This window comes from Amblyomma maculatum, chromosome 6 (assembly GCF_055883805.1).
Source record: "Amblyomma maculatum isolate TAMU_Amacu chromosome 6, ASM5588380v1, whole genome shotgun sequence".
NCBI classification, from domain to species: Eukaryota; Metazoa; Arthropoda; class Arachnida; order Ixodida; family Ixodidae; genus Amblyomma; species Amblyomma maculatum.
Genome location: NC_139349.1, coordinates 71249316 through 71276292, shown reverse-complemented (window position 1 = coordinate 71276292; position 26977 = coordinate 71249316). Strand labels below are relative to the sequence as shown.

The window sequence follows — 26977 nt, the reverse complement described above, 5'->3', positions numbered from 1 at the left end:
ACACGGAGCATAAATGTCGAGCTGGTGCGTCTTTAAATTTCGACGTGTATGTTTAAGATTATGATAGGAAAAAAATGTAATAAAAAAAAAACTAAATATCTTTGACAGCCTTTTCCAAACGTAGCTCATCTTCTAAATAAATCCTGCGTGTCTAATTATTACACATCAGAGGCAGCTTGGATAAGCTTAGTGTTGCCATCTGAGTGGAACTGGCGCGGAAATAAAACCTATCGTAATCCTATGGTAATATAGATAATACCGTCTCTTTTTTCTCATTACCATATTTTCACTTTGAGTAAGTCATGTTGTACACATTAAACAGCATAATACCTCCTAGCAACAATCAGCCGAAGGCTTCTAAAAACCCTTAATAATGATGATCCAAACACGTAACGTTCGATCATGCTGTTGTTGCCGAGGGCGAGGCATCCTCTTCAGTGCATGTGAAAACTGCGTAATACTTGTCGTAGTGCTTTGGAGGTATTTTCGCGTGTCCTTGTGTATATATTCCGAGGTGACCGAGGGCCCCATTTTGTTTGTCCCACGGTGGCGTCTTCTATCAGTCGCAAATTGTATGGATTAAAGCTGGGCCATAATAATATCTAAACAGCTTCGCACATAACCGCCAAGAAATAGTTGAGAATAGAACGATGGCTTCTGTGAACGCATTTGCAATCATGAACGGACACATCTGAGGGCCCAGGTGGCTTCTGATGCGCGGCAAATTTATCCAAGGACGTTCTCGAAATTATTCGACAAGCACATGTGAATGTATCCAGCGCCTACGTAGGGAGGCTAAGCAACGCGCCTAATTAGCGTTTGCTTTCGTTGCATTTTGGAAAGCCGTGATGCGATTCAATATATCCGCGTCGCTTTTTTCACAACTAATGGGGCAATTAATTGTGACTAAGTAATTCGAATCACGATAGTGATTATGAGAAATGGACAATGGACAATCGCTATCCTGCCAACCTTCTCGAATACATAAGCGCAACTAGACTTCACTCCTTCTTTTAACTTTCTATCTCCTGCATCCCATTCCCCCTTTCTCAACTTATGCCTTGTGGCAAACTCTTCGAAAAAAAAAAAAGTATTAGGATGTTTGCTTTTAACTGTCTTCTCGTGTCCCTGGCGCCACAGCGCCTCGTCTTTTGTTTACTGCAAGAGACGAACCCACACCCCTTTGGAACGATTGCTGCCACATGCAGCACTTGCTGCAGTGTCCAGGATTGTTGCCAGTGCTGAAAATGCCCCGCCTTGAATATTCGCCGTTACCTTTATATTGCACACAGCCGGCAGTGACTGACTTGTTAATTTCTGCTGAACGCCTACTGAAATAATACAGCGTACTGAATTTTCTGTAATCGCCTTCACCATTTCCGAGCTGTGGTTCTTTCGAAGGCTGACTTTCCCAGTTTCTCATTTGGTCTTTCTGCGCGTCAGCGTCGCTTTTTATGAGGACTGTCGTCGCTACATGACAATATGAAGCACTGCATTGCTATCTCTGCGCTCTTATATCCTGCCCTCTCCTGTCTTTCCGCTGGCTGGAATAGTTTGGCAGTAGCAGTTGAGCAGCGGTGAAGAAAAATGTTGAGCACAATATATACAAGCAATTTTCACGGCAAAAAAACTTACACCTCCTTCCTATGAGGAGCACGCCACTGTGTTGCAAACGGCCGACTTTCTATCGTATACCGTGTAGCGACCACAATTCAAAGTGCCGTGGGCGGCCGCCTGGAAATGCAATTTTGTAATATTATTTCGCCATTGACTTTTATTAATATGAAAACAATATGAAGCTTTTTTTTTTTTTTTTGAAGGGCGGAAACAAAATATCTCTACGGCTCTCTACTGAATTTCTTATCCAATTCCATCGCCTTCATTCGTCACATAGCGATAAGAAATGTGCGGGGGCTTTCGGAAAAGAGTTCTTCAATTTTTCATAACCAGCTCTTTCGCTACGTCTCGTCCGAATTCCTATCGAATTTTCGACCGCCTTTTTGTGAGCCTTCGGAAGAAATGTACTGCTCTTACAGTTTCTTCCTCATACTTCAGTTATTCTCCATTTTTGTAAGAATTTGTTTCTTTTCTCTATATACTGCAACATAACCGAAGGCTGTAGATAGGGTCCCTCATACCATTTACCCCAAAGATGGCGTCCAGTATGTTGCAACAGGATGTCGAGATGCCTAGATTTTGTTGATGTTTTTGTGCGCCGTTCTTTAAGACTCCGCAAACCTTGCGTACTGCGGTGGCATGTTTCGTTGCTTGATCACAGTTTAGCTTTAATGCGAAAGCATTTGCTCTTGGCTCTTGAGTGGCGTGTACACGAGTTGTTACTAAAGCGTGTCCTCGGCCATGATGACAAACTTATTCATGTTATTTTCCTATAACAAAAATTGGTGAATTGTGTTCACACCTGGACTCGAGCCACTTTCCGTTTCCTAGCCAAGCGCGCAAACATTTACTCTACGTAGGCCTCCTGAGAACCAGTCTTGTGATTCTTCTTGCATAGCGTAAGGTCGCCGGAGGGCAAAGAAGAACAGCAGGGACAGTAAGTAAAAAAAATAAATAAAAGTATTAAAACAAAACGAAAAATAAGTGAATAATAAAAACAAATTGAAAATAAAATAAAAAGATATAAAAGGTTAGTAAGAAACAGCTCATAAAAAGAAGTAAATTTGTGCACACTGGAAAAGCAAAAAAAAAAACAAAAAAACACGTAGAACCAGCTCTTAACGGAACTAGATATGGAGCTGTGAATGGTTTCGCATTTCTTCACTCCTGGAGACTTAAGGGCTCCTCCGTAACGTTTTTCTTCCTTTGTACTCTGCTCAGAATTACGCGCAATAGTTTAAAGAAGAAATTTTTGGTTGATAGTTAACGGAGCACTTTTGAGCGCTCAAGAAAACGAGCGTGTGCTGAATTCGGAATAAGACGCAGTAAACTAATTTCTGCACGAATAAGACAGCACGAAAAGTGACACAAACACGCACACACACAGAGTTGGAATTCCAACTGATTTCATTCTGTTAAACTAGGAGCTCATTTGGATCGTCAACATAACAAGGCAGCCGATAAGCAAAAAGGAATCATGCACGAGGCAGTGATAAAGATAACAACAGGGCCACGTATGCGATAGGAAAGTTTCGATGTGCCCATCACCAAAGAATTCAATTTCTTTCCTTGACAATGATAAAGACCGAGAGCTAGCGCAGTTGTCACCTTTTTTGTGATGTACGTACGTTGCTTTGGAAACTTCACCTTCGGTTTTAGTTTTGCCTTCCATAGGAAGTCTTCTTTTTTTTTTTTTTTTTTTACATCGGCCAGTGATGGACACTACTTTTTTTTTCTTGTTGTGCTGCGTGCTCATAAACGACGCGAAATCTGTACCTTTCTGCGACCCTACTAATTTTGGGGGGTAAGCAATGCATATAAGGCATAACTAGGGATGGTTTTTGGTAAAATTAAGATTTATTTTAAGGCGCAAAGAAGAGCAGCTGTCGGCAGAGGCTATCGACAGAAGGTGACATGCTTTTGAGGGAAATAGTTCAAAATAAATAAATAAACCTTGTCTCCACCGGGAATCGAACCACCATCTCTTGGATCCCCAGCCGAGCGCTTTACCAAGTGTGAAACGTTCATCATAATTATCTTTGTCTACCGTGAGGATAGCGGGATTCCGCCAGTGAAGGATACTGCGCCTGTAAGTTCCTGTAAATGAATTATAGAACGCCGATGAACTTTGATGCGTTCAATCGAGTGCTAGTTGTGTTCGTCAAGTGGTGAGCCATGCACCGTCACGGCTGGTCATGACGTCACCAGGCAATTCACGCATATACGAAGTTGACCCCGCTGGGCGTCCGATCCAGGCGTCCTTGCGGCGCATTTCATTCGCCGCTTCCTCGAACGCCGCAACTCACAGCAAACAGCACACCCAGATGTCGAGGAGGCGTTAGTACAGCAAGTATCAGCGGCATTTCAAATTGATTTACAGGGTAGAAAAGCCGCAGTGTCTGTCACAATTCTCCACGGACACATATACCACGCCGTAAAGGAAGGGCGGAAGGTGGGAGTGAGAGAATAGTGGAAAATAGAGGTACCGTAGTGGAGGGCTCCGATCCACCGCGCTATACTAGCAAAGCCTCATCGCACTTTAGTGGTCCAAAGGGCTCTCTAGAATTTTTAGAAACAAGCTTTACCGTGCACTGCGAATGAAATAATGTTGGTAGCCAGGACACTAGACGAAGCTCAGAGAAGGGCCAGTTTATCCCAAGTTTTTGAGTAATACAGTCCGAGGCACTGGGTGGTAACGCAGTATAACAGTATTGAGCCGTGGTTCTGAGTCAAGTTCTGCGATCTTTTCTTTTTTGGCACAATTACTGCTGACAGCGAAATTGCCCACCCGTCTGTGCACAAAAAAGGAATAGAGATCATGGCGGTGTTTGGAAAGGAATCCAAAGACGTTGAACTCAGTAAGCGAACTTAATGACTTTTTCGACTAGGGTAAGGGTAGGAATGCGTAGAGAAGAGCCTTTCCACTTTGAACTGCAGACAAAGAGGACGTTTTCCCATCTCGCCACCTAAAGCGGGGTAATTTGAACCCAGGAAAAATAAAAACGCTTTTTGGAAAATCATTACCGTCAAACTTGCCCTGCAAATTTCAATGTCGTAATTCGACAGACAGCTGACGTCGACCTAATCATGCACGGCTTGTTTTAAGCGGCCGACGAATTATCTCAAGCCCTACTGCAATCAGTAAAGCAACTACTAACCACAAAGCTAGGTGAGACAGGCGAAACCCTCGAGCGATGGCACGTGTTGAAAAAAAAGGGGGGGGGGGGGGGGATTAAGGCCTGTGACCATTAAGTTGTTAGTCTTTCGTACAAAATCTGCCATAATGCTCAATGTCAGCAAACTAAACGAATCATCGGAGTGCATAACGGAAGACGTTTCGGCGCATGTGCGTTCTTTGCACAAACCACTATGAGAAAATTCAACATAACTTAGGAAAAACGCCAGCAAATCACGTTTACAGTTTGAACATCTTTTTGTCGGCGATATTAGATAGTGATGGGATAATGTCAATATATTTCCTGTTAAAGCGCCCGTTAGTATAACGGTGAAAAACGATGCTTGACTTTGTTGTGCCGCAGGGAATATGGCCCGTAGCCCATGTCACCCGTTTCGTGAACGAGATCTGCCTGCTGCCTTGGTGGTAGAGATGACACCAAGTGAGCGTCGAAGAAATGGACACAAAGACGTTTTTATACTTTATATATAGGGAATATTTACAGCAAAATCGGCATGGGGACCGAGGACTAACAGCTAGACACAACTGAAGTCGCACAGCGACGGCCGAGGAGACTACGACGCGTACCCTCGTGAGCGGCACGGCACTGGACGAACGCTCGTTGATGTCTCGCTCTCCGGAGACAGTGCGCTCGCTTATATAGCGTGGGAAAGACGTTAGCACTGAAATTGTCCAATCTGGAGGCAGCACGTCATGGCGGCCCAAAAAGTCCAATCAGCGAGTGCGCTGATCGCTCGCTTCAAATCTCCCGTGGTGCGAAGGCGACTGGCAGCCAGGGAACCGCCGGCCGGGTGTCTGGCATTCCAGACGTGTCTGATCATGTGGACCGCCCGATGCCCCCTGGCAATGCGCCGCTACCTAGAGGAGCAGCACTGGAGCAGGCAAATAAGGGGTCAGCGGGAGAAGCCCGACGCTTTTTGAACGGGATCCGGGTGGCTCGTCCGGGCACAACATCCACTGAAACAAAATCTAACACTTTTGAACGTGAAAGCTCGCAGTTTGGTGAATAAGTATGGTGAATAAGTCGACGCCATTTTCATTGATTATTCCAAAGGTTTTGACAAGGCATGCCACAATAAATTTCTCGCCGAACTCCGCACTTTTCTGACAGGCACCTATGATTAATTACTCCGATGGATTACTGATGACTTGCACTTGAGAGCAAGTATGCTGGCTTCAATCGAAAACAGTCACCACCAATATTTCCTCGGGTGTTCCTCAAGGTTCTGTTCCTGGTCACGTTTATTCATAATATATATTAATGATGTCATTCAAGTCGTTTTTAACATTTCTTTTAATTAAGCTTCGGTTGTACGCTGATGATTGTGTTTTATATTCAATGGTCAGGTTTTACTAAACGGTGTGTTTTCCTCCTCTTAAGACTGGAGCAGAACTTGGCAAATGGAGATAACTTCCAGACGACGGCGACAATGACCTTTGCGAATAAAAAGCTACCCTTAAAATGCAGTTACTGAAATGCAGAACACACATTAGAAGGCCTCAATAAATTCAATTAGTATATTCTTCTTCAACCTAAATTGGCATAAGCATGTTGACACTATATGCGCAAAATCATTGCAAAAGTTAGGCTATTTAAGAAGAACCTTAAAATTCACTACTAAAGAGCGCAAACTACCCGCTTATCGATCCCTCGTGGGGCCCCTGCTTGAATACGTTTCAGTCCTGTGGTCACCCCGTTTTGTGCATGACAAAGATAAACTTCAGTCAGTGCAGACAAAAAGCTATCAGATTCAGTTTTAATCGGTATGATTGCCACTTTTCTCCTTCAAAGCGTTACAAGGTGATAGCACTAAAATCCCTCGAGAATCGACGATACTGTGACCGGCTTATCATACTACACAAAATCGTGCACAAATCCATTTCATTAAGTGTCCCATTTGATGCACTAGTTGTTCTGCACGTTTGAACCACCCGATAGTCCTATGAACATGATATCGTTGTGGTACTTCGGTGATTGTCATAAATCTTCTTTTTTTTTCTGCATATTGTTGACATGTGGAATGAAATTGATGGTTCACTGTATCAGCTACCACCTGAGCAGTTTGTTCAACAAGCGCCTATTTATGTATTGTGATCTCCATTTTCGTTTTGTAGCACCACTCCTGCAATGTCTCAAAACCTGAGGCCACAGCATCTGTAAATGTCAAATAAATCACTGTTTTCTAAAATGAACCTCCTCGCATGCATTCTGAATAGCATGTAATTGTTGGTTTAATGAAAAAGAAAATACAATTTTCAGCTTTCAAGCTATGCTACATTCACGCTCGCCAATTGCGGTTACACGTGGTCTTTTGCTTTCGCGTTTCTAGAGGTAGACTAATTAATTCTACCTCCAACCTTTCGAACGACTGGCACATGTCGTTCAAAAAGTTAGACTCTCATGATTAAGCTGCGCTGTTTCATAGAATGCCGAATTAACCCATTCGCAGACACGTGCATACTCGGCTTCAACCAAGCGTGCCGTTTGTACACTTCACCGACCTTTCCTGTACTTCGTTCACAGAGCGCCTGGGTCCTTGTTAATCATCGCTGCCGTTTCGCGCACAGTTCTGGGGGTCTTTAATCATCGCGCTTGGGCGCGCAGCGCTGAACCTTCCGCGAGTCTCTTCTGGTGCTCGGGTTGCTACCCGCCTTCTTCCTCAGGGATTGCTTCCTGAAGCTCGGATGATTGGCTTTCGCCACCCTCGCTCGTTTCTGCCCGATTGCTTTCCCTTCGCGGACAATCATTTTCTCTTCGTCGACGAGGTATTTTGTTTGCCATCTGAAGCTGAGAAGGCGCAACAATCTCTTCTCGCCGCAGCATTACCAAAGCGTCCCACGCGACGTGTGTCGTGTTACCGAGGGCCCGTTTCGGTCGTCGGCGACGGCTTCGAGAAACAAGCATTGAAGCGGCCTTAGGTTTGCCGCATGGCACTCGGCCTATAACAGCAGTGCTGCTCGGTGTATTTACGAAAGCTGTTTACGCTCGCAAGGGTGCTCCTGCTGACAAGGAGCGATACGTATGGGCGAAACGAGCGCACGTCTGGGGCATCCAGGGCCCAGTTAATTATGTTTCGTTTCCAAGGCTGCCCCTGCGAAACACTGAAACCAGTGATGGTATGCAATCCAAACACATTCTTCGATTCTCGCCGAGAGGTTTTCATGCCGTGTTACTCGGCTCAGTCTACAGGGTTCGTTGACATCAAGTGCGTCCACCTCTCTTTATTTTTACCATGTTTACTCTTTCCTTGTGGGCACTGCACCCTATTCCTGCTTCTCTAGTCAGGCCTTGAAAAAACATTGGAAGGTGTCTGCTTTGTCTCCTTCGTTGGAGATTTTGGAGCTGTTGACGCTTTGCTGAGACAGGGCTCCAAGATTACTTGTGCTCTGCGGTGCTTCTGGTTGCTGTGCACACTTCTCCTCATCTTGGCACCAATACCTTGGCACTAGTATTTCAAAGGCGTCCTAATGAGGCGAAGCCCAAGAGCCCTTCGAAGTCAACTCAAGCATTGACGTAAGCGTTTGGACGCAAACTTCGCCTGCGTACCTTCGTTTTTCTGCCCGTCGCTTTTGTCCGGTCAGTATTGTCGCGCAGAAGTTTGGCGCTAGTTGTGAAAACTTAGGTGCCTCCGTCGCGGGCCGCTCAAGTTTTTCGTTAACATCTCTATTCGATTGCTTCACATGTCATTTCAATATCGACTGAAATGACATGTGAAGCGATCGAATATTGTTAGAGGAGACAACGTGAAAGTCATCCTTCCAGCTCCTTCAAAATGATACAAAATGTAAGATGAGAATTCTTAACGGCTGTTTCCTCTATTTTTTTTTTCTTACTGTTTTTGTACGTCCACTTTTGCCACAATGACGCAGAAAGCCGTACGGCACTGCAGCAGACGTACAGAAACTAGAAGGAAAGCAGGTATATTTCTTTCACAAACACTTTCACTATTGCATAACCACCGCAGCTCATCCTACCCATCTCCAGTTTCGCAGGCTTCATTCACTCAACCCTTTGCCATAGGAGCACCCAAACCACCATTCCCCTACCTTCCCTATACACAACGTCTACACAGCCTAGAAATCCGACGAAGTACTCAAATGAAAAAGCGACATAGAAGTTGAATTCAAGGCCACAGTCAGAAACCCCGCCTGCCTCGAGACGTCCCTTTCACCAATCACCTCAGCATCCTCTTAGGCAGGGGTTACCCAACTACACACCACCAACCTCGACCCGCTTCCGCCTCTGTTTACCCTGCATGTATATTCTGCAGCATGTGTGAAACATATCGGCTTAAAGCGAAACAATTCACTAGAGTAATAACGGAAAATCAATCATTGATGGTTAGTTCTGCTGCTTGCATCTAATTATGGCATCTAATGTCTGCCTAATCTTTTACGACTGTTTACCGTTTGTATCTATATGTTTGATAATTTTTTGTTTTGTTTCTCGTTTCGCGTGCACAATGAGAGAATAAATACGTCAGCCGGAACGAACATTCAGGATCATGAACGCCTTTGTGCCTGCCCGCCCTATGCGCTAAAGCGGCTACTGTTTAGTGGACAAAGGCCCGCAGTGGCTTGGGCTGCTTCTGGTGCTTGTCTCGCGGTTTTCAATTACTCGAGAATTTCTAGCACAGCTTAGACTAAGCCCTGCATCCGGCTTCAAACCGGAAAGGGCGGGAGAGGCATAATTAGAATTGCCCTCAGCGGCAGTCCATTAGGCCTGTCACCCACTTTTGTCGTGTTTGCCCTCATGGCTCCCAATAACTCCACGCTCCTTTCTCTAGCGTGTTTTCACTACGGGAATAGCGGTTTTTTTTTGTTTTGTTTCACCATATGGCTTAAACGTATATAAAGCAGATATGAATAAAGATAAGAATTAAATTGAGTACTCGGTACTTTTTTCTAATTACCGCCGCTTCAGTCCTGCTAAAATTTGTCTTCATTATCCGAACCTAATTTATTCAAAGCGCTCTAATTTGGCGCACTCTGACCCGCCCACCAGCTCTCCTCGCTTTATTTCCTTAGCAACCTCAGTCGGTGCAGCTGCTGTTGTGCTCTCGGCAATGTTTTTATTCACATCTGTTATTTAGTTTTCAGTTTTCTGTCATACTAACTTTTCTTTCCTGCTTTCCTGAGTGGGCATTTCGTAACGCAGTACATTAGATGGCCTCGCGCAATTTCTGACTTTTTGATTTTCCCTCGATTTTTTTCGGCCTCTAGTTCTGTTGCCAAACTTGTACAATGGAGGCAAATGTATTTTCTCGCTCGCGTCTTTCCATCTGAAAAAGCCTGACTCGACAGCCTCTTGAATTTCAAATTTCAGGGCACTGTACTGAACGTCTTTGTTGGTCTTTGAACCTTCTTTGCCGTCTTTAAATTTTTTTCCTTCAGAAACGTATAATATGGAAGGCAGTGAAGAAGCTACTATTGTGATTTGCCTTTCCGTATAAGTTTTCGTTTTATAATAGTATCCCGTGCTTTGCAGAGGAGAGAGCGAGGGGTCGAATATAAAACATTTCTAGCAGAGCTTCGTTGATTTTCCATAGTGTGTATATTACCGGAAATCTCTGCAGCACAAAGAAGCGTTATGCTAATGTGAAATATTATTGTTCAGGTCCCACAGGCTCTACTATTCTTCATAGATGTCTTGTGGGGCCGCTGAAAATAAGAGAAGCCTTTGCCAAATAGTCTACTTTCGCTGCTGCCGCCGAGGAATGCATTTTTTATTTTTTTTTTAACTCAAAATAGACGCCAACTTCAGTGAACATAACGCAAGTAAGACAATAGCCTGCTAGAAGTAGGTACTGATTAATGAACGCAATTCGATCATAACAAACTGATACTTTAAAACAGTAATCTAGTATTTAAATGCTTAAAGTACTCTTCGGGGCTTGTCTGGACTAGGCCGCTTACAAAACTACACTTCTTCAAAAACAAAATAAAGTTAAAATATCTGAGTCTTCAAAACATTCCGTGCTCTAATCAATTACTGTCTTACATGCACCTTAGCCAGTAGCCCAGGCTGTATGTTGTAGCCTGAGCAAGCCGTAGCCTGAGGGCGCCGTTCTCCACGCTGAGTCCTATCGAGTTTTTAAGCAATGCAACTTTGGGCACTCAACCGCATCCACTTTTCAAAAGCAGCTCCAGCCTGCCTTCATTTCGCTTTCGGGAATTTTCATGGTGCGCAGCGGTGCATAGCACGCCTTCAATGTTTGCTGCCTGGGGCACCGTCTCGCCAAAGCTTTAAGCGGATTCTCTAACCAGGCGGCTGTATGTGTTTTAGCTCACGGCATGCCCGGTCTTCAAAAGAAGGCCCGCTCCGTACGCGGTGGTCTTGCCGGCGGTACTCACCGATGCTGGCCGTTCATATGTGCTTGCGGGAAAGCTGAGGGAGTTTCATGCGTATGGAGCGTAGCACGATATCATGCTTAAATGTAAGAAAAACATGAAAGTAAAGCAAAATATCATGTTTTCCCGCATCTCGGGTTTTCGTGTATCGGAAAAGCTCGTCTATATATTGAGAGCATCCTCCCTGCCCGCGAGCTGGGTTGCTGTTTTCTTTCTTTTCTGTTTGAACTCTTTTACTTTCATTCCCGTGTACGTGCATTATCTTAGAAGGAGGATTAGAATATGGTCGCGACTTAGAGCACAAGCTGTATCTCTTCAAGAAATGTGTGTGTGGGCACCTTTCTAGACCTTGTTACCCGGAGAAGCACAAACTAGGAGACTGTCTGAAGTGCAGCGTCTATATTTGCTCCTTCTTTTTTGAGTCAGGCTAGATTTCAAGCAACGAGGTTAGCCACAACCAAATTTGCGTGCTGCGTTTTCGCGATAACTCTGCCTTTACAAGAACGGCAAGCGCAAACCGGCAAGAAAAAGACTGTAGTACCGCTACAGTAAGAATAATTACTTAACCGTGATTGCAGCGCTGGGTCATGCCAGCAAACCGCAGTCTCTGGCAGCTGTACGTCCACAGTAGCGAATTTCAACGAAACTAGAATCGATAATGTCGCAAGGAAAGTACAGCCTTTATCAAAAGTTTACAGCCCAAAGAGTTTGCTTTTAAGCCGTATAATATGACTCCTGTAATAATCGTGGATGTCCTAGCCATTGACGAGGGTAGGACGAAAAAACGTTTTGCCTTCTGCAAGTATCGAAACCTGGGAATGCACTACGAGCCACATAGTATAGCTGAGAGGTAGACCCCCTGAGCTGTAAACTTTTGATAAAAGCTGTGCATTTCTGCCAAATAATATCATTAATAAAGAACATATTATTTCTCAAATAGAGAGACAAGCCACACTTGTAATTAGGGACCTTCCTGTGCATGACCTGGATCCAGTGGCCTTCTGCATCCCTGTAACTATCACAAAGAAAAAGCGATATGGGAGTATTACGCAGCTATTTAATTATTCCGAAAATTGTGAACAAGTAACTGTTACAAACAAGTGTTTAATTTGAAAGTATTCACACAGTCCAGGTGTTTTTTCCTTCAGCTTTTTTTTTTTTATGTATAAGTGCCTATCAGAACACCCGTGAAACAATCGTTGAAGCGTTGCGAAAATAAAATAACTGGTGACAGTCGGCACACCTTATGAGGATGAGTGTATACGGTCGGGTAAACGGTCGGCTATGCTGCCAGCTAAAGTTGAACTGCTCTGCTTCGTTACAAATCTCAACATGACCATACTGAGTGAGAACCTTTTAAAGTTACTTGCGCCTTTTTCTGCAGATGTGTTAAGCTGGCCAAACGGTTTTGCAGTTTCTGAAGTGTCTTAAGAATGTTTCGCAAGTAGAAGTGTATTAAACATAGCCTACAGAATGTATACGGTTTTACTCGAAAATAAGTAGAAAAGGAGAAGAAAATTATTCTTAGTCGCGACATGTTCCGTGATAAAGCTCACAGAATGTATCATACAGCTACCTTGCGGATGGCTCCAGAGCTAAGGAACAATTGTATCTCCCTTTCTACAAAAGCTATAAATGGTCCTTCGCACGTGAAGTCGAAGTAGCTAGCAAAAATTGAATTTTGCGTCCTGCTGGAATCAAGGACTAATCAACACGAGGTCTCAGAACCAGGCAATACTCTGTGAGAGAGAAACGTAATTTTTTGAGGGCGGAGGTGCGATCTTTTGGGCATTTTCCATCGGTGACCAGAGGCATCGGCAATCGATTAGACGGCTGGAGTCTAAGCTTGTACGCTATATATCTGTCGCCTTGGACGGAACCATCGAGAGATGGCACATTAACGGAAACTATATCATAAAAAAAAAACATGTAAAGCATGTATGACGGTGGATACGTGAACGTAGGCATTAGAGGAAAAGATCAACCAGTCAGTGGCGAAGATTTCTGCACGCACGCTGCCCCTGGGGCGAGATGATAAAAAGAATCTACTGCGCTTAAAGTTCCCATGAAAGAATTCACTGTCTTCGCGGCGTGCAGCTAAAGTGGAAGAGGAGATCCACGCTCGTAAACTAGGACAGAACTTTTGGTAGTCTTCATCGTTTGTGTACATTTCCAGACTAGCACCAATAAACACAGTTCCCGGCTCTGTACTGCATCGCGTTCGTATACACGAGTAACGTACTGCATCGCGTTTATACACACGAGTAACGGCGATTGTTGCCCGTGGGCCCATATTAGAAGGACTTGCGTTGAAAGATTAAATTTCCACGTGTGTTTGTCTTGCGTAATCAGATCGATAAATTGGAAACTTATAACTGTAGCTGGCTCGAGCAAAACTGCCCCTGGTGCCATTCGTGGCATGTCAACACCAAGCAAGTATTTGAGGAAGAAGAAAAGTAGTTGCAGAATAGAAACTCGCGCTAAGAAGCCAAAGCAAATGTATGTGCTCATCGTCAAAGCAGACCAGCAATTAATTCCGTGCTTTATCAATCCTGTTCCTCGCCCTCTTTTGTCTTCAGAACCACATTTTCTCGGGGGGGCAGAGGTTCTGCGCTATGTCTTCAGTCTTGCCTCAGAGTTCTTGCGCAAAAAAAGGAAAAATTGGCACGTACCAATTAAGATGCAATGGAAGAGTGTGCACTGAAAGTAACGGCAAAAGCTGTGTGTCGCAATGTTCCAGCCGTTCCTTCGTTATGTGCTATTGTCAGCAGAGTTGAAAGGAAAGAAAGACAACGCCGTGAAGACATCGCCCTGTCTAGACATCACTGAACATTAAGCATGCGTGTATCGAGACAGACCAAATAAGTGGACTCGGTGTGATGCCTTCTTGATTCCATCGCCGTTGAACGGTGTCGATGTTCCTCACGCTGAATCGCAGTCATAATATTTCTAAGCTTTAGCGTGCTCCTCTTTGGGGAAAAGTATGAACTACCATACGTTTGTGGCCATGGCCTCTAAAATTCCGTGAATGGAACAACGGGCAACTGTGCACGTTTAAGTTCCCGAACATGGAAGCGTATTTAACGTCATTTTGCTCTGCTGGATCATGTTTGACTCCTGAAAGCTTTCAATATTTTGTTCAAAACGCTAATGTGAAGATGCTTTTTTTTTTTTTTATTCCTGCACATGCACATCTTATACGTGCATCTACCTGGCCAAAGTGGATTTTTGTTTTTTCCAATGGCGTGCTTACCATGCGTGGCAGCTCACGGTATAGTGCCCGCCTCCGTCCAATGTGTCTTTGCATAACTAAGTGTTCTTCTTTGTATTTTTTCGTAAAGTCCCGTAAATGCAATCATTTTAGCGTTGTGCAGTGCGTGCTCGCCTACATGTGAAAACACGTGTACCCTATCGCAGTTAAGGGGGCTTTTCTATAGTTGTGCTTTTTCAGACTAAATGCTGTTACAACTACAACAATAGTCAGCCTTAAGGTAGCACTCACTATATGCATACATAGACGCACATTGTTACCGAAAATCAGTATTGAAATATTTTTGCCGGTAGCTAATAGCAGCGTACTAAAGCAAATATTATTGTTTCTGCGTCATTGCAGCTATCAGACTGTAGACAGCCTGCAAGAAACATCAGATGATCGTCAGGCGGACTACTATTAAAAGCGCAGCTAAATTCCGTCTATTTCTCCACTCAAATAACAGCATAGAGTGAGTTTATATTGCTCTATTTTGTCCTATGTGTTTACTTCGCATTTTACTGCTTCCTAATGTGTGCAATATCTCTTAACTACGCGCCGGTTCCTCACAATCTGCTATTTTGCAGAATGCAACCTGACGTAGCTCTGTTGATTTCCGCCGGAGGCATCATAACATCAAATCAAGCTGCGAAAGTTATCATAGGCCATAGGCTCGCTGGTTCGGCATCCTTCAGTTGTAGTGTGATGGCGGCTTCGGGACATGTGCGTAAACGTGAATGGAGCTTACCGCCGAACGGCGTTCATCGCGCAGCTGTCAGTAATATATGCTCCTTTTGCCACCAGCAGGCGCTGAAGTGCCTTGGATAAGGCTGCCCTCACAGACCTATACTGTTTCAGAGTTTGCGCCCTATGAAACGAATGCGCTTGTAAGCACCCTCCGTGATGTGATTCCAGCAAGGGAAGCCAAACGCCATATCACGCCACGTTATAACAATTGGAGCTGGAGCCGAGCGACCGCATTCTCCGTAATGCTTGCCTAAATCTCCGTGCAGAGGCGCCGGATAATGCTAGGTGCTTGAAAATAAGGCTAGCTTTAAGAAGCCATAAACAACTTCGCTTGCCTTGGATATGTCCGTGGGGCTCAGGAATCCTCTCTGCACTTTACATAAATGCTTGCTAAACCTTACAACAAAGCTTGTCCTGAGCCATAACTACGTATGATTATTGTTATATTTGCCTTGATGCAGTCTAAATGTAACGGAGTTCTTCGCCCTTGTACTCTGTCAAAACTAGCGCAAAAAAAAAAGACGAATAAAAAGCAGGAAGGCAGCTCGTATGACGGAAACTGCAATTTTGTACAAATGGCACAGAAGTGGTCGAGATATTAGCACCTGCTGAAACATTTTCAGCTCCGTGAACTCATTTTATAGCATGAAAATCGCTGAAGTTCACTCGTGTGAGACGAGGAGTTGTACCCCGGTTCTAGTATGAACACAATCTAAGCGGAGTGTGTATGTCACACTCATTGGCGCCATACTGAAAATGTTTCTTTGCTAGTAATGTTGCAGTCTCTGGCATCGTCGTTTCTGTAATGCGCACGCAGGCAACATTTGTTTTATTCTACGGAGCGTAGAGTGAGAAACATACATTAAATATAGCGGTAAAAGAGCGAAAAAACTGCTTTTCATTTTTGTACAGACCTATATAATCATCATTTTTCAAGGCAGAGAGAGTACACGAATGAAGGAAAAGGAGAACAAATCGGTGCGCTCTGGGACGAGCAGTGACGCTGAAAATAAATTATGAATCTCCAGTTAGCTACGTCGCTTCGTGTCGCTTGCGAACCTTATAAAATAAAACACTGGAAAACCCGCTTAAGCAGTGTGATCCCCCAGCCAACAATGAAGGATTTCTAATGTCTTTTTATGCTTTTCGATCTTGTAAAGCTCCGGGCTCCGGACATGTACACTTTTTACCGTTTTGTCGTATCCTCTTCTGTATTTTTAATCCCTTATATTTCCGCGTAAGTTAGCCCCTATACATATTTACCAGTTTTTCTGACACGTGATTTTTCAGCGGCCTTCAAAGTGGACCGGCAAACGGAGTCAATAAGCGGGGTCAATCCCCGCTCGCGACACCTGCTTGTCATCTCGCGTAAACCGCCAGACGACATGTTTCCCGAGCTAGAAACTGCTCTCGGACGGCGCCCAGGCTGAATAGACCGGGGTGGGCCACCGGCTATCCATTCGCCCTTTCAGCGGTAAGATGAAGGGCCGTGCAATGCGGGATCAAGTGGAAAGCGTCTCGTCTACCCGCCGGTCAACAAACAGGCCTCTTTCTATGCTGGACATCCACTCCCTCGTTTTTGCGCAGGACCGGGCTTGTTAAATGGACTCGTCTCTCCAACATCGACCTAATCCATTATATATATATATATATATATATATATATATATATATATTTTTTGCTTCTTATTTTTCTTTAGGCGCGCATCATTTGCCTGCCGATGCTTCTCGCCTGTTAAAGCAACGTTCACCGATTGCTCTATACCGCGGTCATTGGCCGCCATTTCCGCCTCCTTGAATTAATCCTGCGTGAGAGCCACCACTAGAGGGACATCCATTTCGCTTAAATTTCTAGCTAGCGTCCATAGTCTGTTCCCGAAATTTGCTTTATGTTTCTATTTTACCATTCTAATATTTATTGGGATATTTCGCTGGATGGAGTCACGTCTCAAACGCTGCAAGGCGGGGTGCATGAACGTTCGTCCCGGAGTTTCTCCTTCCTAAAAATCGATGAATGAAAGCCTCTCTAGTCAGCGTTCAAGATGGTTCAGAGGGGAAAAAAGGACGAGGAACGAGGTTACCGAAGCGTGTCTAGCGGTCAGCCCTTCTCTGCGCAACCATGGGGGCATGACGCGGCGGTCAGTGGACGACGCGACGTTGCTCGAGCGCGAAGCTGAAACGGCGGCCGCATCCCCGAAACCTCGCCGCCCTTTCTGTCAAGCAAGCTTCGTTGCCTGCGCCATCCTCTCCCTCCTCCTCTTATCTTATATAACACCCTATATTTCACCCCTCTCTTTTCTTTCATTACTCCCTATCCTTTCTCCCGTCGCCAGCAGAACAGAGGACTCTTAATACATTTGGTCTAAGGGAACCGAGCAAATATTTCCCTGCCCGTTTTAGTGCAGGGTTTCTTCCAGGACCCCATCTATTACGCCCAGCCACTCGAATGTCATGACCATCCGCGTCTTCCCCTTATCTTTGATGTCGCGTAGAGGATTCAATCCTTTTGTCTCTCTTAACTCTAGTCGATACCGACCTTTCTCCGAAGTACGTCTATATATATATATATATATATATATATATATATATATATATATATATATATATATATAATTTCTTGCAGCATTTGCTTTATGCGCTTCGTGTGGAGGCTGCTTTCAGTTTCTCTCTCTCTTCGGCTGTCACTTTGCCGCTGACGGTTTGATGAGAAGCCGCTGAATTTCGCCAAAAGAAATATGTGCCCTGCCTTTGCTTTTACAGTGGTTCAGCTTTGCTTTGATTCTTATATTTCTTCCGCCAGAAGAAGTAAGGTTTCACTTTTAGGCGGTAAGAAGAGAAAACTCGGAATCGGTTTAGTCAGTCTCGACTGGTTTCCAGAACGCCCACAATAAATGGGAACGGCTGAAAGCAAGGTGAAATAAACTTGATCAGAATATTGGTCCCCGGTATAGTAACTACTGCGATCGGCCTGTTCGGGAGCCTAGCTTCCTGGAGTTAGTTTATTCGTAGAACTGGAAAAATCAGAAAAATCAAAACAATTATTATTATCCGTCCGTTGGAAAGCCTTGTCTTCGGTGTCCGCCCTCTGCTACAAGCTGAACTACCCAGCACCTCCACCAAGGTGTTACGGGGTAGTTCAGCTTGTAGCAGAGGGCGGACACCGAAGACAAGGCTTTCCAACGGACGTTCTCTGTAGGCACCAGCCGACGCTGTTGAACGTCGTCTTCTCTCCAACACTCACGAGAGTCTTCTTCTTCTTTCCTTATGCGTATGCGTTCTTCTTCTTTCCTTATGCGTTGCACCGCCTAATGTAACACTATGTTTTAGCCAAGTACGTCCTCTGGACAATTCTGCGTACATATTCTGATGACAGTGGAAAGTTGTCACCAGCGCAGATTATTCGTTCCACGTTGAGTGGGAATTACTTGATGAAAAGCGTTTATTTTTTATTAGGGACCCATTCTAGTGGTAGTGAAGCTACTTGCTGAACACTGTCGAGCTCATCAACATATTAAAACCACCCTCATTTCTCAGATTCGGCAGAATTCACGATGGATGCGAAGAATGTCAGCTTGTTTTGAAAATTTTAAAGATAAGTACAGAACAATCTAGTAGAGGACACAGAAGTCTAACTTCAGTAGTCTCTTGGCACCATTACTGGCCGTGACCGGTGGAGGCACCACAGTTTCTATGGATGCATGAATCGGGAGTTTACATTCGCCGTTACTTGCATGAAGTATTATTTTTCTCGCAAGGTCATCCCCAATCACTTGTCATTACAAAAACAAAAGAAACTTAGGGAGTCTCCCAGTAAAAAAGTCAAATGATAGGGTTAAAAAAGCTGGTGCTCGTTTAGCGAAAGCGCGTAGGGAGCGGTTGGCCGTTTCAATTATTCCATACGAAACGCCGTGTGGCAGCGTGACCGCTATAAAGTATTAAGATTGTGAAACGCAGCTCAAATATAGCTGGAAACGCAGGCGGTTATTATTCTTAGATAAGGCCAAAGTTCATGCGGAAAACTGAGCAAAGTCGACTATTTTATGCATGCAAATGGCCGCTGCAATACATGAGACAGCACCGCCGACAAAGCTTTATGGCTCTTGTGCCTGGTGCCTCGGGAAAGCTTGGAAGATATTGTTCAATATTTTCTTGTCTAAAGAAGAACTGCGCACTTTTAATATTGGATGCTGGGAGTATTCGAACGGCGACGATCAAAAGACGACACTTATAGCAAGAAAATAATGACCGCTAGGACTGTTCGATGCATACGGTAGGTTAACTGCATTTGCCTTGACTACTTTATTCATCTTCTCTATTGCAGTCGTAAGCGAGAGCGATGGCCGCATATATGAAACCTTCGGTTTAACAATAATTACACTATTCGCCGTAACCGTATTCTTGTGGTTCTCGTAACTTCATGTTCTATGCAAAGAAAAATCGACTCTGCAAATTGTTTCCATTGGACAACCACACTGTGTGCATACATGTTCTAGGTAAATATGAATTGAATGGTAGATCAAGAGAAATATATTTCCTTGCATTTCAAGAAAATATGCTATTTATTCTTTTGTCCGTATTCCACTTTTCCGTGTGGTGTCACCAGCGCGGCCACATCACAAGAACAGACAGAAAAGAAATCCTGCACTGGTGTTTTCGCTGTAACAAAGGGTGGCAGCTTCTGTAAAAGTACGCACAATACTCGGCCTAGCAGCAGAAGCAGCGGACTTGAGGCTCCAGAATCAGTACCTATGCGGTTGTGTTGCGAGCACTTAGAACAGCGCCCCTCTTAAATCTGCTGGACGATGGCCGCTTGGCCGAGAACTTAGATTTAACATACCAGATGCTGCATTACCCTTTCATATCCTGGGATTCTTGTAACTTCTATTCTTTGTAATAGAAAAGCTGTTCCTAAAAATATCTCGAATAGAAGAACCCTGAGCATGCGTGTACATGTTCGGAGTAAACATGACTTGAATTGTCTGTTAAACGACAAACGGTGTTTCGCTTTTGTTTTCAAACCTATGTTTCAAAAAATGTATTTTTTTATCTTTCGTATGTTTGTCGCTTACGGGTCTACTGTCCGATGGGAGACGGTCGCAGCATAGGCATGTGTAGAACAAGCTCTTCTTCTGCCATTTGAGGAGTTTCACGAGCAAAAACCACTTTAAATTCAGCACGATACTCGGCGCCAACTTTCTTTTCCATGAAACTGAAACAACGGACTTAAGCAGCCAGCATCTATACGTGTGCGGTTGCTTTGTGGGCGCTTGACAACAACACGCTTCTCGAATCACCTCGCGCTTCCCTCCTTTGCACAATATTGCTGCATAAACAAACTTAGCTGGGATCACAAGCGTCCTCCTGAGAGGCCTGAAGTTAAACCATCTATCCGTTTCGTGCTTTAAGAACATTAGATGTTTACAGTCTAGACTATGGCCCGCGAACGAGGCAACTTTGTTCTACAGTTCTTTAGTTCTTTACCTACAGGCTTGGTCTACACGTTCGTGAGCTTTTAATTACCATGGGGTATTCAAAGGCACCCACAAGGAGACCGCCAGGAATTTTTTAATATCGAAGGTCGTTTCTGCAGCTACCGCCGGAAATAAAACCTAAAGTTCCCGGTGCCGAAAATACTGTCAGTCATGGCCAGGTTTAATTTTACGCAACAAAGCACTACGTAAAGCGAGCACCGCCAGCAGCTTGGAGGTGAAGGTATTAAGTAGCTCTCCTTCATGAGATATAACTTGCGCATTAAGTGACAGAACTGAAGAAAAATATATTACATTTAATCGAAACGTTGGAATGTCTCTTTGCCCAAGACTTCGCATCTGTTCTTTTGCAGCGATAAGCTTTGTTCGTAATGAACTAGGGCGGTTGTACATTGTTTTTCTTTATTCATATAATACCTGCAGCGCCACTAGGGCATTACAGCGGGGGGCAGAAAACATCATAAAACAAATCCACAGTTTAGCAGCAAACTACTTCCTCTGGAAATGCGTTCCAATCATTTATAGTACGTGGAAAAAATGAATACTTAAACAATCAGTACGGCATTGGCATGCTCGAAGCTTCAATTTTTCGTCATTTCGAGAAGAAACATAATGTGGTTGCTGTAAAAAATTTGAATAATTTGAAATACATAAAGTACACAGTGCACTGAATGACTGACAGCTTTGCGTGGTGCAGAGAGCATATTGTTCAATGTTTTTGCATCTTGAGAAACAGCCACAAGTTATATGGCGCCAAGTATAGCCTGTGTGTGTTAGGGGGGAGGGGGGGGGGGTGACAAGGGTAGGATGTGGTTAGGATAGCAGCCTTCCCCATTCTCTTGCAACCGCGTACGCAGAGCAGAGGACTGGTGGTGATAGTAATGCATTTCATAAACAGAGTATACCGAAACTCAATGGGTTTCTGGGAAACAGAAGGGCAGACAAACTTTCATTTTAATGCGGGCGCCAATAAAGAAACGCTAAAGCTTAGAAAATATATCTCATTGAGCACTCCTTGTGGATGTTATATAACGTGTCTCAGCTGAGATGAACCAGAATTAAAAGAAAAAAAAAAACTAAATGTGTTCAGCTAAGACCAATCAGGATTAAAAATACACACTAGGTCTCCTTGCGAACTGAAGTTGGTTCGTTTGGTTTAACCTCCCAAAGCGACTCAGGCTGCGGAAGACGCCGTAGTGGAGGACTCCGGAAATTTCGACCACCTGGGGTCTTTTAACGTGCACTGACATCGCACAGCACACGGGCCCCATGCTTTTTGCCTTCAATGAAAAGCTGCCGCCGAGGCCGCGGGATTCGATCCCGCATCCTGGTGAACAGTAGTCGAGCGCCGTAACCTCCGCGCCACCCCGGTGGGGCCGAACTGAAGTTGACTGAATGTTTCTAGCATTCATGTGAGTCACTCCCTTTATTTTTTTTTCATTCCGTGGTACATAAATATTAGTCGACATTAATTAATTGAAATTATAAATGTCGCTATATACGCTCAGGTGTGAATAAGAAAGCTGCTTAGCGCAACAATAATGGTAGTCTCCAGGAGTTTCCGTTGAAGTAGTCTTAACGTAATAGCGATTGATATTAGTTAAAAATAAAATCTCCGAAGTTTAGGAAATGCCCTGGTGACATCAAGCTCCGTGCGCCCGAGTGCAGCACGATTACAGCACTTCCATCCGGGACATGAATAAAGCCCTGCCATGTTCGCGCCTTCTCCGCTGTCGACAACAGAACCGTGTATTCCGGCTGGCTCGGAGATTGCAGCTGGTCAGCCCTGAAGCTGACGCCCGGGAAAAGCAAAGCTGTATCGTGAGTAGGTCATAAAAGGAAAAATCGACAGCCTTAATTGTGTCAAGTAGCCGATATGAGTGCTTTAATCGCGGCTCTTTCGGACGCACACAGCGCGCTGTCATCATAGTATTTTGAAACTTCGCGGACTTTCATTTTGCCTAATTAAAATGGCTACTCTAATGTTACCTAGCCTAAAACACATACGTTGAGCAATCTGTAGTTCTTTGAAAATTTCCTGTTCATACCTACATGTTTAAAGCGGTGTCTAAAAAGTTAATTATCTCATTTGCGCCAGGTATTAAGTAGGCAGAACGAAACAAAATCCTCATCGGTACTTTACATGACTCCTATCTACATTCGCTTATGTCAGTTGGGGAGAATGGTTAGTTGTTTTTGTTCTTTTTTTTTTAAATCTTTGTGCATCTTGGTGGAGGCACCTTGTACTTGACTTAGCTTTATTCCGCACACCATGACCAAAATAATTTCAGAGTTCGGGTTCGCAACAAGAATGTACAAAATGCGCCGAATCACCAGATGACTTACACTTTGCATCAGTTGTTTGTATTTATCTTTGCTGTTTCTCTTTCGAAAGTTTGGTTGTCTTCTTCATATGATGATGACCTAAATGTGGCGATAAGCGGCCTAACTTCAAAGCGGGACGCTGACTTGACATCGATTTCTGTCTATAGTGCTTCCCAATGCCGTAAATCATGAACGAATGACCCTACTGTGATGATAAGCCTCTATTATGCAAAGCAGTTACCTCGCCCAATATCTTATTCAGGGGTTGCTTCGAATTTCAGTTAATGTTTTGAACAATATGTAAGGTCAAACCCAGTGTTTGTTTGCGTGGTCTTGTGAACGCAAACTTTTTTTTTTACTTCAGCTGCTATATAAGTTCGCACAAGAGATCTCCTGTGTACTGTTGACTTCTGAGTAAAATATGCATGCAATATTAATATGCGTTTGTTTATTTCCATATTATTGCAATTCCGCTAAAGGTAGGAAGGATGAGAATTTTAATTGCTATGGGCGAATGAACCACTACCAGGACGCGGCTTCTGTATAACAGGGGCAAGCTTCGAGCGCGTGGATGGAACGAAGTGTTGAGGAAGGGCGGGGGCGCGGAGAAAGTTGAGGCAGTAGAATTTTTGTCTGCCTACTCAACACCCAGCGCTATTCGATCTGCTTCGCGAAGAGAACATCGCATTCTTACGTACTTCGGTCTCCAAAGCCAGAGACCGGAAACGCAGTCAGTAGAGACCCGATATTGCACCGCGTCGAAGCTCCCTTTAGAAAGCTACTCGCTCGCTCCTTTAAAAGCGTTCTTTCTTTATTTGTCTAGTTCTTTCTTTTTGTGCATACGCAAAGTTTCATGAAATACTGCATAGTGAAAGAACTCACTCAGTCGCAATACATCGCGCTTCGTCCTCACGCGCGTTACTCGACACGTCACAGAAAATACCTTGCTTTTAATTTCGGCCTTTACTTTTGAAAGGCAGACATGAAGCGGCCCTCTCACTGAAGAGTGGCTCGTAGCAAAAAGCGTTTACCTCTAGAACACAATCATGAGCAGCATGAAGATGGAGTCATCTGTTGTTAAACGCCTTGATGACGTAGGTGCTCGGAAAAAAAAATTAATACGAGTAGTTTTTGTTTTCAAATGTCTTCATGCTTCTTGGGTTCGTAAAAAACTCTACACTTGACTGAAGTTCCTCCCAAGGACAGGACGAAAGCGAAGCTGCTGCAAAGCTCTCATTTCGCTAGATAATGAGAGGTGGTTTAGTTATTCTTTCTTGGATATTTTTCAATGTGCTTCAGTTCACTCTTTCCCATCCTTTAATGTGTTTGTCTGTATAAAGGAGTAGCAAGAATGGATTACGTTTTTATATAGATGCTTGAAAGGAATAATCACGGATAATATTCACTCAAAAACAGGAGGCAGCGGGGTAATATTTCCTCGGTAATGTTCGGTACGCAAGTTTCCTTAACTTATTTTATTTTGTTTTACTACATCGATGTCTTCTAAACTGTCGGCCTTGCAAAACAAAAGCAGTCAAGACGAAACGCGAGCTCTTCTACGCTATAAAGAGATATCGTTCTTCTCGCTCGATCAAGCAGTAATTGCACAACTAGCACTCTTCAAAACTTTCTTTGTAAGAAGGTCGCTGTATTCCACTGAAGCCGCTTTCATCGAAGGGATCGCAAACAGGTGCTACTAACGCTTACATGACGTAGACCTAAATGCGGAACTCAAATTCCCCCCCCCCCCCCCCCCGAAAAAAAAAAACAGCAAAATTCTGTCTTTTGGCCGTTTTATTATATCTTGCATTGGCTACGTTGCCCTACAATCTCTTCAAAGCAAAAAACTACTTCTCGCCTAGTTTTAGGATAGGTGTGCGATATACATATTTGTGACCAGATATAATTTGTGTACATGCCTCTTGCTGTCTTGTGCCGACGTAGATTGATCTAGTATCGTTCAAATAACGCAGCTGCCTCGTTCTGATGGCGTACGTGATGACAGCTACGTATTAGGCATCGCGCGCCCATTGCTATTTGCACTGGAAATGAGGTGAGGTACACAGAGGACGCAGAGCATGTGAAGACGTTCTGGCAAGGCCTTTTGTTGCCGCAAACTCTCTGTGATACCTCATCTTCCAATACTAGTCGTCTTAACACACACAAACACACGCACGCGCACACACACACGCACACACACGTGCACACACACACACACACACACACACATACGCGCACGCGCAAACTCACGCACACACACACACACACACACGCACAAGCACACTCGCACACGCACACGTACACACACACGCACACACGCACACACGCACACACACACGCACACTCGCACACGCACACGCAGAAGAAAGCCTCATTCGGGAACGCCTCCTTCCAAGCACCCGTTTTGTGAAAGCGCATGGAACTTAAAGCATGCACAACTTGAATCGAAAGCAACATTACCATTCTCACCCTGGCTGGCCTGAACCTCGCATTGCTCGAGAATCTAGTGCAAGAGCACCATACACGGCTGCGCAATCTCGCATTTCTGGCTGGTAGCTGTATTCAGTAATATTACAAAAGGCGTTGATGCTGTTTATCAGTCACAAACGCAGTTGTCAAATAACATGCGAACTGGCAAAAAATTCTCACAACCTGCAAACTGGTTTGCGTCTTGGCTAGTGAAAAACTTACGCCAGAGCATCTCACTGAACGCTGCGTGGTTTTATTGTGACTGAATGAACTTTAATGAAACGGAATGCGAAGCTTGAGCGTCTACAGGAGCGGCAACGGCCGCCATTCATCGCTCGCTTTAAATACGGACCAGAAGCTTTCCCTCCTTGATTGTGCCTATATTCCTTGCACCATGAATTTTTTGTATTTTTTTCTGCATTCTACATCAGCACGGGTGCTGGTGAGTATCGATCTAGTAAAGAATACCTATCTCGGTCTCGCTACTTCACCAAGTTTTGGAAACTTATGATTGACAGGTCAATAGGAAAGCTGCGATGAAGTTTGACGTGTCGATCGCTGCATCTAGAGAGGGCCAAGCCGTCTTTAAAGGCACCCAAAATGTTTTTCCGCACCACTCAACCACACTTAAGCGCAAGCTTTTATGTTGTTTTCAAGACACTTGCGGCATACGTCAATTATATGGGCTATATCGAGTACACATGAGGCTCTTATTGATATTTTAAACCTGCTTTTCTTTGATGCACACCACAATCCAAGCAGGCTTTTCTTTTTTTTATAAAGTCAACAGTCCTCTTCACCGCAAACCTCGGCGTAGCTGTCAGCGTCGTTGTGTCGAGAAACCCCTGATTGGTCGACAGCTTTATGACGTCACGCGAAATTAAAATACAGCATTAGATAAAAATGTGAGTATGAGGTCTCATCATGTCACGAAGGTTATTGTGACATGCTAAAAGGCGAAAAAATGAACTGCTGTGAAAAGAAATTACAGTGAAATGGGAATCGTACCCGGGATCCTTGACACGCGACACAGATTACCCCATCAAGGCGCTTTTTGTTTTTAAGCATGATATTTACTATCAACGTTTATGCGTAGAAACGAGCTATATAAAGTGATGTAGTGGAAATTTGCAAAGCAGCCAGTCGCGCGGATGCGGTGCAGCAACATGACAATAAAAACAACAACTTAGCGCTAGCTAAGCTGTTAACACATCTAAAAGAGCGGCAAGGAAAGACGACACATTAATATCGGAAACCAGTTCTGCAGGAAGTAACGATCTTGTTGTGTATCCTTCAGCTCTGCATTCTAGCTAAATCATGTTCAACGCAAAAAAACAGGGTCGGCATTATGATCCCACATTCATGTTTTCCGCAGGCAGCCCATATAAAGGGGCAAGTTCATGTCGTATAGCGTTTCTGGTGACCTTAAGTTTACCCTAAGATAAGGCATATTGTAGCGATTCAAATGAAAGGCTTTCTTTGCTCTGCTTTTTAGGGCATTCGAAAATAAGATTGCATATCAGCAGCCAGTGAA

The 26977-nt window shown here is 44.2% G+C and overlaps 1 protein-coding gene across 1 annotated transcript in view; it reads left to right on the top strand.

Moving 5' to 3' along the window:
• The window catches only part of LOC146186004 (thrombospondin type-1 domain-containing protein 7A-like), a 330413-nt gene that overhangs the window by 277202 nt on the left and 26234 nt on the right, over positions 1–26977 (top strand). The window lies entirely within an intron of this gene.